Source organism: Dipodomys merriami, unplaced genomic scaffold (genome assembly GCF_024711535.1).
Source record: "Dipodomys merriami isolate MVZ:Mamm:240054 unplaced genomic scaffold, mDipMer1.0.p SCAF_169, whole genome shotgun sequence".
NCBI lineage: Eukaryota > Metazoa > Chordata > Mammalia > Rodentia > Heteromyidae > Dipodomys > Dipodomys merriami.
Window position 1 is genome coordinate 2,703,983 of NW_027203037.1, and position 11,638 is coordinate 2,715,620.

Genomic DNA, 11,638 nt, shown 5'->3' on the forward strand with positions numbered 1-11,638 from the left:
TCTGCTGAGGATTTCAGGCCTTTGTGTGAAAACATGCCTCTGACAAAGCCCAAAGTCCTTACAAACAAGGTAAAAGTTTGTGATCATCTCCTAAAGCCCAAAAGGGCTTCAGTGAAAGTTTTACAGGACAGATCTTTATCCGAAGCTAGTCATCAGTGTGGGAAACAATCTAGTACTCCATTCTATACATCTAGGGCATTTACCAATTTTCCTCAGTGGGTGTCTCTTTAGAACCATGAACCTAAAGATGCTATGAGTCTACTCTACCCCACCACACCACTAACTGACTTGAGACCCAGAGGGCTTTAGCAGAACCTAGCTCATAGCATGTATCAAAATATATGAACACGGGCATCGTGATCACCTCCAGCCACTGTGAACAAAAAGCTTCTTACTATTCCACAATTATTAGTGACGGTCACTAAAAATAAGCAGGACCCCCAGAGCCTAGAATATTGACCTCTTTCAGTTATAATTCCCTTCACCAGCTCCCCCCCAAAAAAATTGAGCAGGAAATAGGAATAGGTTGCCAAGAATGCTAGGATTTTTTTCCCCCATCAATTTCATTTCATCAGGTGAGTCCCAACATTTGAGTGGAGATCTGAAAGTCTTTCAAGCATGTTCGGTCAATTCAATTGAATTCTGAAGGGCCATCTATAGCACATCAAAAGGAAACCACCTTGTAGGAAGTCAGAATAGCAATTTGGGGGCAGCAAGACAACCTGATCATGGCACTCACTCACCAGAGTCATAAATAAGCAAGTATGTTCAGTGTTGACTAGGTCATATGCACAGGAGCTAAGCCCATTCCACACTGGGAATGTTTTGGTCATGTCTCACTCTCATCTTGTACCATAGAGTGTCAGACATCACAGAAGATGACAAGGCCATCTACTGCAAGCCATCTACTCAAGGCCTTGTTGAATATTATCTAATAAAAATTAGATTCTTCTGCAAAGCTAGTAACCAATCATCATTTCTGAGAGAAGGATGATCAAGAGGCATTGGGCCTACTCTACCTTCAAGTGACGAGTACAAACTGGCCATTAGGAATCCTTTCATGAATATTGGAAAAAGTTTTGCTGGAGATCAAGGACATGTCCTTTAAGTAACAAAAGCCCACTTTCTCTAAGCATCTGGGCATAGGGTAAGCTTATGATTTTGTATTGGCTCCTCGGGCTGGCACCTCTGCCCACTATTTAAAGGTTTAGCAAAGTACTTGCATATTAATGAAGATCTGAAGGACTCTGCTTGAAGAACTATTTTGGAGAACTCACATCTTTTTCTTTTTGTATTATCCTATGTAGAAGGAGCAGGAAGGGGTGGAACTTGAGACAGTCATTGCATTTATCAAGTCAGATCATCTTTGAAGGGAATCAGACTTGTCTTGTGGACACAGCTGGCAGGCTGCTTTCCTTGTCCTCAGTGAGCATGCTCATTTCAAAGTCAACTCACCCAATTGGCTGATAGAGAAAGGCCCTCACAAGGACAGGTCCTCGAGATATGATTACCAGGAGACTCCCCGTAGCTTAGGCTCTTCCTCATGAGAGGGATTAGGAGGAGAAAAAAAAGTAAGGAAAGGTGTGCAAAGACCCAGGTTTGGAAACAGTTATTTCCTTTCTGCTACAATCTATTGCCCAAACCAAGTCACAAAACTAGCTTCAGATTTAAAGGGTAGGAGCCACCACTGTGGGATTGACATTCCTCCAATGTCACATTCAAGACATGAGCACAGAACTGTTGCTTTTTTAAGTTTTAAAAAATCAATCACTATATGAACCGAAGTCATTTAGTTACAGGGTGATGGAAAAGTGAGGTTTGGATAAAGTCAGTGTAATCCAGTCAGTAAACTTTGGACCACAAATGGAGTTCATAAATACGTCACAGTGAAGAAACAGACATGAACACACACAATCAGCCTCCCTACCCATAGTAAATGCAGGAGGAAACAGAAGATTACCTGACACAAGCCAAGGTTAGCATGTCCCAGACAACGAAAGGTTAAAGATATCCAGCTGTTCCTGCCCCTTCTCACTAGAAACTTCTTTCATCCCCCCTCCTCTTTATACATGTCTCTCCTCCTCATGGTGCGACCTCCATAGACCCACTTAGCTGGCACAGCTTTTGTAACTTGACCCCTTAAAAAAAACGGTAGTCTCATAAAAACCCAGTAGTCCCAATGCTTGAGGCCCAGAATGTGTGAGATCTGGGTCCACTGCTTGGCTTCTGATCAGTCTGTCACTGAATTTACTTTTCTCTAGCACTTTTACAATGCTTCCTTCTGCTCTTTGTCCCAAGTCCAGCCATCATCCTCACACTCTGGGACCACTTCTACCAATGTGTCCCACACAGCCCCGTGTTTGTGCTAGTTATCAAAACATATACATGTGCTCTTCACCTTCAAGGACTCTTGGTGCTGCCTCCCAAATCTAAATTACTCAGTTCCCCCATAAGTAGCCAAAGCCAACTGGATTTCGGCCTCTTGCCAACATCAAACAATGAGAATTTAGCAGTCCACTGGGTTCTTGTTTATTATGGGACCCTCTTTTCAATACCTTTTCATAACTACCTGCTCGCTGGTGTTTCATACCCATGTTAACCCACTGAATCATACTGCCTTGTGATAAAATTCTTATGTCCATTTTCATGAATGAAGCAGGAGAAAAGGCTAGAGCATGCTTCTCTGAGAAACACTGGAGGTCGTCCAGATCAAGAGAAGGCTTACCTAAGAGGTTAGGGTGCTGTACTAGCCCTGTGGTACCTCACACACAGTCCAGATAAAAGTCACCAACATGCTACAAGATGTAAGGCAGAGGAACTTTGGAGTGACCTCCATCTTCTGGGCTCTGGGTCTGGCTTCTCGGCTAGATTTGGCAAGTGGGAAGCATGCAGAACTGGAGGCTGAGGGAAAGAAGTTAGAACCACGCGCCCTTCCCCCCACCCAAGCAGTCTGCTACAGGGGCTATTTCCCTTCTGACATTCCCTTCCAGGTTCCTGCAGGTACACTCTGAAAGGGCCATGGTCTCCCCATGCCCACCTCTGGGAGACCTCTTCTGAAGAAGCCACAGTGCTACTACATGGAAGTAGCTTCCACCATTTATATGGATTTCTTCAGTATTTCCTGGTTGACATCCAGCTCTTGAAAGCTTGGGAGCCTATCGCCTAAATTCCTTCTATTGAACTAATTAGCCTGACCCCAATCTCCCTATTGTACTGGAATTGTTCAGCTGTTGGTTTATTTGTAACAAACCATCGCATTGTCGTCTCTTTCAATTGGCAGGGGTTAATGTTTAGGGCACATGACACTTGGCATCATCTTTATAAATGCACCATTAATCATAAATAGCAAGTAATGTGTCTAGGACACCAAGGAGATTAACCTGTTAGACATAGTGAGCAATGGGAGTTTATCCCTGCCGACAAGGGGATGCTACTAAATGAGGAGGTCAGAGAGAACTTATGGATACAACACCATACGCTCAGCCTTTCTCCAGCAGCTTTTCCCTAGTGCCCACCAATGGTGTCATTTCCAGTAAAAGAGGCCCGTTTACTTGTCAAGCTCTAGAAATAACTCTTGATCCTCAAGCCAGTCTCTAATCTCAAAAACAACCAGGTGCGAGGAAGCGGCATTCCTGAAGGCTACGGCCTGACTATACTCAGGCCTGTTCCAATTGTTCCTCCCAGAAAGTAGATTATATATGGTCATTTATTCCAGTTATCAGACATTCTCTAGTTGGAATATGATTCGAGAGAGTCTTGACCCCAATCACCAGATTGAAATTGTTACTATAAAATCCTTGTCTGAGGAAAAAATAGACCCTCCTTTGTACATCAGATGTGAAGGGAGAGGACTGTCAAGTCTGAGTGTGGGAGCGTTAGAAACCTTAAAAGTCTGTCAGGTTTTCAACACTCTGTAAAAAAGACAAAGACCCTCTAGGGCAGCAGCCCTACCCTATGCCCGGCCCTGTGAGACTACCTTCTCTGTGATAAAAAGGGAAGGTAATTACCACCTGCTCTCAATTCAGACTCCACCACCTCTGTCTGCAGTCCAGGGTGAGGATTCTGGAGACTTCTACTTTTTCCTGTCTTATAAGACAGAGGCAATCGTCAGTATGGTATTCTAAATTTTAAGGAATTAAAAGAAATCAAGGTTTCTACTGCTCAATATGGGGCAACTGCTCCCTTTACTTCATCCCCGGTTGATCATTTGGCCCATCAGGCATTCTGCCCAGGGGACTGGAAGAAAATTGCTCAGGCCTGCCTCAATGGGGGGGGGGGGGATTACCTATGATGGAAGGCACAATGGATGGAAAGGTCGATCGGGTGGCAAAATAACTGCACCAACATCCCTGTAACTTATTGTAGGGAGCTTCAAGAGGCCGCACCTGGAAGATGGCGCCGGCTTCCGCCCTCTGCCTTCCCATTGGCGAGTGCTCTCTGTGGTAAACAACTCCTTATATGGCTAAGGCAAAGAATCTGGCTTGCTTTCGCGCACCTGAACCTATTGGTGGTTCCCACGTGGCGTATCAGGGTTGGCTACCCAGCGGGTACTTAAGGCTGTGGGGAATTCTCCCCGGGGTTGGGGTCAGAAGATTACTAAAAGGTCCTGAATAAACTGCAGAGAGGAGTTCGGTGTCGTATCTTCCTTGGTGGACGAGGCGGTAGCGACAACTTATGACATGCTGGTGAGTACGGGTGAATACTCTGATATTCAGCAGCAGATCTATTACTCTGAAGTTGCTTATGGGCAGATTAATGTATGTACAACCAAGGCCTGGAAAAAGCTCCCTACTTCCTAGGACTGAGTTGTTGTCTAAGACCAGACAGGGGCCTGATGTTTCAAGAATGTTTCCCACCTTCTTAAAGCCGTTAGCCACATTGTAGTTGATGGTAAAGCTGGCACAATCCTGGTCCGACAACTAGCTTTTAAAATTGCTGTGTTTCCGGCAGCAGTTAGGCCCTGGAAGAAAACAGGGCCTAACAAGGCCTTGTAGGATTGCCTTTGTGCTGACATTGGGCCCTCTTATGTTCAGGGAATGATTGGCTGCTGCCCTTCAGGGGGTCCCACGTCAGCATCTGCAGAAGCAGATCTGGACTCCTCAGAAGAAAAACATTGTTACCATAACTCTCCTTGCCAGTGCTACTGCTCTGCTGTGGCCCTCACCCAAACCATACATACACAGCAGAACATGTAATGCTTTGGCTCAAAATGTTTCTAATGCCCTTGGGACCCAAAGTGCTAGGGGATAAACAGATTGTGAAACGTTGAAATGCTTCGGAAACAGCCATGATGTATGTTAATAATCAGGTAAAACTGCGAAAGACTCAGTTAAAAATGACATGTCGTGCTGATCTGTCCATTGTGTTACCCCTCTTAAATAGGATGGAAGTGTGACTTGGACCCATACCCATGGTCATATTCAAGGAATCTGGTCCCATGATAATTTGAGCTTTGCTATTATACAGCTTCAGGGAAAGATATTTGATACTGGCCACTCCACCCTAAACGTAGCAGACCCTAAAGACTTGGCTGCATCAGTTCTTCATTCCCTGCAAGGATTCAACCCAGGACATTTGTTACAGCACTCCTTTTGGTATTTGAGCATTGTTCTGTTTGTGCTATTCTTCCTGAGATGTTATGATCCACTGCTTTGCCCAGGTCCAGGCTGACAGATACTTGCTCAATTTAAAAAATAAAGGGGGGAAATGTTGTAGACCCAAGGTGGCAGGAACTGTGAGCAAAGGCTCCCAGCCATTGACTCCAGCCCTCTGGGCTGCAAGTACTTGCCCTTTTATTTGAGGAAGCATTTTTCTCAGCTCTGGGCCTGAGGGCTTCTCTGAGGGAGTATGGCAGACAAAGATTGTTTGAGATAGAATGAGAAAGGCTATGTACTATCTGCACTTGTTGGCACGGTGGGTCCTGGGACAATGTGATGCCAGCATCTGACAAATAGAAAGTGTATATAGCTGAGGCTTTTGCTGAAATAAACAGTTGTGCCTTTAGCCTCCTTCTCTACCTCCTTCATCAACCCCCTTGCCCCTCGGGAGCCCTTGTTCATGCTGCGGCTGGACTGTGGCATGGTGGTTGCCTTTTCTGTGAGCCAGGAATTAAGACAGTTTGAGACACTACTTACAATCTTAAGGACATAGCCTCTCCCTTCTAGAACCTTCAAGCCATGCATGGCCATGCTCCTATCCAAACTAGTAGATAGTATCTCTAGGGAAGTAGGTCAGCAATGCAGTCTTTGTTTTTGCAGTCAAGGGCCACGAGAGACATTCTGTCTGAAATCATATCTTCTTCCATCTGGCTTATAGAGTCTCCTGGTCTCATCTCTACTGCTACACGTACCATTCTCAAGATAGTTCTTCCTCACAGGACTCTTCCTAGGTTATTGTGGGCCTTTGGGGTTCCTCGTTGTCTTTAAGCCAGGAGAAATACTTCATACTGTGTCTAAGGATTGTATGTGTTCCTCAAGCCCTTGAACCCGCCTACCTCCCCTGCCCACTTCTAACCTGGAAGTTTCTTTTTCCTGGATACCAGGAGGATAACGAGGGATTAAATCCTAGCACTAGGCATGAATTAAAGTGGAAAGAAATTGTATCCTATAAAAACATAAGAAAGTAGCAACAGGACCCCAGAGACCTCTTCTAGGACTGGATTTCAAGAGTTCTCATTTGAAGCTGCAGAGATTATTCAACTTCACACTCTTTCAGCACATCATATGCATCTCTGGCCAAGGTGGTCAGGTACGGCAACCACACAGTAATGGTTGCTCTTGTAACTTTGCTCAGCATTGAGCATCTCATTCTCCCATCTTTTGGAGTTGTCATGGCAAAGGGAAAAAGACCGGAGAATGCATAGGTTGTACAAGGCCTGAAGACCGGCAGAACTATGTTCTGTGTGAGGACACACACGTGCCTTTAATCAAGGCAATGTGTGAAGTATCTCTAAAAGGAACCTCACCTTTCCCACAAGCTCAGTGCTGTCCTTTGCTGGGGCTCTTGGTGCAAGACATACATTTTAGGAGTCTCCACCTATAGAGACCACCTTAGTGGCTCAGAGGTGATTGTGCTGGGTCCAACATGGAGGGTGTCAAGGAAGGAAGTCCCAGAGGCTTACAGTCCACCACCGCCACATGTGAGGTGTGGAAGGACTAAACTATCCCTTTCTTTGGGATAACTGGAAACAGTTTATACATGTGACCCAGACATTACAAAGTCCAAAAGTTGAACTTGAAGTTTAAAATTCAAGCTACTTTTCATACTCTTAAAGGGAGAAGGGTGGGAAGAGAGAGAGACTCAAGATCAGTGCCAGCAAGTATCACTTAAGCCTTCAGAAATCTATAAAAGTCTAAATCAGTTGGAAGGATAATGATGGAATCTTCCACAGTGAGTCAAGGGTGAATAATTGAGCCTGACATCCCTGGGGAAGAATAGAGAATCTTAGATAAAAGCTGTTTCCTATTTTCTCTGATCAAGAGAGAAACAATGGTTGAGCAAAAGGCCCCATGGCAGTAGTCTCAAATTTTCTTCCTCCCAAAATTCTCAAACTCATTTAAACCCAGACAATGGACTGATCAGTGGTCCAGGTACCCAGGATGGTGGGTGCTTTCACACTCCACCAAGGATCTATCTGCTTTTCAGAGAACCCTTGTTAGGTATGTGTTGTAGACCCTGAAGTGCCAGGAGCTGGCAATGTGTGAGCAAAGGCTCCAGGCCATTGACTCCAACCCTCTGGGCTGCAAGTACTTGCCCTTTTATTTGAGAAAGCATTTTTCTCCACTTTGGGCCTGGGGATTTATCTGAGAGAGTATGGTAGACAAAGATCATTTGAAATAGAATGAGGAAGGATGCGGACTGTCCACACTTGTTGGTGCAGTGGGTCCTGGAACAATGTGATGCCAGCATCTGACAAATATAGAAAGTGTATGTAGCTGAGGCATTTGCTGGAATAAAGTTGTGCCTTCAGCCTTCTCTCCGTGCTGCGGCTGGAGGGCGGCAGGCATGGTTCAAGGAAACCCAGTCATTGTATCAACTTTATTAGATACAAGGTCCACAAGGACTTCAATGCCTGGAGACCAGAAACCTGAACATGGTTAGTGTGACCTACAGATTCAAGTTAAAAATGGTCCAAGCATGATTCAATGGACCTAAGCCCTTCCCATAGGTAATTCCTCCAGTCCTTGTACATGTTAGTATCTACATAGAATCATAGTCGTCTACACACTGCATTCTTGGGCTTAATGAATGTTATGATAGTGGAGAGTGCCAAGCAAAATCTGAAACTACAACCCCTTGGCCAAGACAGAGAATCAAAAATCACATTTTGGAGATGAAGTGAGCGAAGTTGGTGCATGTTAGTACCAGCTTCAAGAAGCTTCACATTATCAAGAGTTCTTTCTTCAACAGCTCTCTGCCTTTCTGGCCTGTAGAGAACCTGGAAGCATAAGGTTCAATGACTGAAAACTTGAATAAAACCATCTTCACTAGAACAGAGCAGTCAAGACTTCAGATGTGGTGTGGAGACCCACGGTCAGATGCCTTCTTTTCCATTCCACTCAGAGGACCAGGGCAGTTCTAACTCACGCACAATTGTTAAGAAACGTTTAGGAATTTGCCCCTGGGCAGTACTAGTGGCTCTTGTTGGCATACTCTCCAAGAATGGAGCCATTCAGATATCTCACAGGACACATTGATTCAGTAGAGATTGGGGTCATAGTTGCACACAACGCGCACGAGATATGGTACACTGGAAATATTAAGTACCAGCATTTTCAGAGCCATTGTTCTAATCAAGTCATACAAGTGTTATGCCATATCTAACACAAAGATATTGAAGGACTGGAGTGAAGGTCACTTAAGAATCTATGACGAAAGCCTGTGAACAGCTGTTTGGGAGTCTTTCAAGTGTCCACAAATGTATACATCTTCGTATAAACTGGATTCCCGAAGATTTCACAAAAAACCAGATACTACAAAAACCTGAGGCCAAACAGGGCTGGAAAGGATATATTAGAATCCAACAATGGAATTGCTGGGCCTTCACGGAGATCTCAGACATCTGAAGCTTGATGGCCGGGTGCACAATAGAACACTGAAGACAGCATGGGGGCTATGGAGCCGGAGCTTGTTTACAGGTCTTTGGTTTAAAAGTTTTAAAATCTTATTCACCCTCCTTGTTTTTAAAGTGAATTTTCTGGTGGTACTAAGGTTTAAACTCAGGGCTTGATGCCTACTAGGTAGTGCAAGAAAAGTTTTTTCTATGAAAGTAAGTCAAAGTGTACCACTTTCCTATCAATTCTGTGAGAACTGTTTTCTGAAAGCTTCTACTTTGGCCAAGTGGCTTGGCTCTTGTTAATTTTACTTACATCCTATTCTGCTTCTGTTAAGAAACCCTGTTACAAGCTCATTAAGTTTTAGTTACATCCTATTTGGCTTCTACTAAGACATCCTGTTACAAGCTCATTAAATTTTAGTTATGCCTTATTCCTATTCTTGTTAAGACATCCTAGTCCTGTTCATTAAACCACCATCCGAAAAAATTACCTTCTTCAAACTAGCCAGTACTGAGCAGATCATGCACCTGGGCACACCTTCTGTATGAGAGACAGAAAGGGACCAGCCCACCTGCTGTGTGCTTGCTTGCCAGGATTTCAGTGAACAGTACATCGTTCTGCGCAGAAATAAATTTTGCCTTGCTGAGATCTTTGCTCTCATGTCTTCAGTTGTGACTCTGTTTAAGAGTACACAACTCTAACAATGTGGAGCCTTGTCCAGGATCTCTCCATCTGGGAGAGGTGCCCAGAAGCCCTTTCTCCTGGGGGAGAGAGTATCCCTCTGCCTTGTTGCAGGGAACCGGGGGTGTCCAGTGACAGGTACATTTGGACGTGAAATCCAAGGGTCAAGTCTTGATCCACAGTGCTGGAGGCATGCAGGTGACTACAGACAGATTTCCTGCACCTACTCACAGGTACAGGAAGCTCACAGGTTTGTACTGCTACGTAGGTACGTTCAACTAGCTTTCACCCCAAAAGGGAATTGCTTGGAGACCGACAAAGCACATGGAGTAGTTTGCAGGACGTCTCCAGAATTTGAAGGCTGAGCATCTACAGGGTACTCTCACTAGCTTGGTAAACCAAACCAAGTTTGTTACATTCTAGTAACAAACTATAGAAATGATCCCTGAAAGTATAGTCTTAAGGGGAACATTCTAAATAGCGCAGCTTCTGAGGTACACGAAATGAGTGAGATCCCACTGGACAGTCCTTTAAAATGGACGTTAAAATATTGGTTTGATACTCAAACCAAAGAGAAAATGATGCAGCAAATGATTGAATATTTGCAGCTTCACCTGGACCTGGGAACCTCTTACTCAGCAGGCTGCTTTTTGGCCCAAAACTGGATCAGATTAAGACTGGGTTCTTCCAGTTGCTTACGTGTGTGAACAAGGAAAAGATTGAATACATCCTGTTGGAAATAGGGACCCCTTGTTCCTTGAAAATTAGGAAAAAGATAAAACTAAACCAGAGGAGACATCCTCCAAGTGGGATTCCTTCCCTGCTTACCTCCCCCTTATAATCTAGAGATGTCAGAGCGGGATCCTCTTTCCTACATGCCTCCTCTGCACAATCCTCAAACCGTTGCTTTCCAGTGTCCCCCAGTTCCAGATGGAGATTGCAGCAGGAACCTCCATAGGATCTGCATCAACTCCTTCCTGAACCCCCAGGTAACACCTGTCAGCTTCAGCTCCACCTTCAGTTTGAAGTTCATCATTCTTGAGGCTCAAAAAATGGAGCTGCTACAAGGTTAGAACGATGTTCAGAATTTCCTACTTCCTTCGCTCCCAGAGTACAACCATAAACCCTCTACCCTCTTATGAAGATCTGAACGGAGATGGTGACTTGAACTTCTGTGCTAGCCCCCAGGGTATCAACAAAACCCAAGTTTCCAAGAGAATTAAAGCCCCTTTGAGGAGACCCAGATGCGGTTGTGAACTTTGATCAGTTTGAAGGCCCACAAATCTATACCTGGTCAGAAGTCATGTCCATCTTTGTAACCTTATTCTCCAGGGAAGAGAGAGAGCTATAATTAGGAGAGCAGCTGTGACTGGGTAGAAAAGAGAACCCACCAGATCCTGGGGTTCGACCCACAGACAGGAAGCGTATGAACATGAAAGGGATTGGGGAATCCATTTCTGATCCCCCAAACCTAGCCTAGGCCTTTGATGTATGGCAGCAATGAAGGAGGCAGAAGTTCAGGCGAAAAAGAAAAAAAAATCAGGTGAGAAAATATGCAGGGTTAAAATTTTGACAATTCCCTAAAGCATGGAATCATTAAGCTGCATTTTTGTTACTAACAGTTGCAAAGATGACAGAACTGGGAGGATCAAAGTTTGGAGGAATTATTCAGAGGGGCCTAGAAGGTGTATGTGACGTGAAAACGAGAAGGCTAAAATCTCGTCCACAATTGGGCTGAGACCTGCCCAGAGAGTTCAAATATGAAGGTCAAACGCCCAAGTCTCAGGGAGAAAGAAATGAGTTTTATTAATGTTGGAATCGTGGACATTTTAAATGAAAAATGCCCTAGTAGAGAAAGTAACTCCCACCATGTCCTTTGAGGAAGAAATGGGGAGGTCAGG

General features: G+C 44.6%; 1 pseudogene; it reads right to left on the bottom strand.

Moving 5' to 3' along the window:
* Positions 1–10,121: 10,121 nt before the first annotated feature.
* Positions 10,122–10,198, bottom strand: LOC138828963 (small nucleolar RNA U3; annotated as a pseudogene).
* Between the last annotated feature and the right edge of the window lie 1,440 nt (positions 10,199–11,638).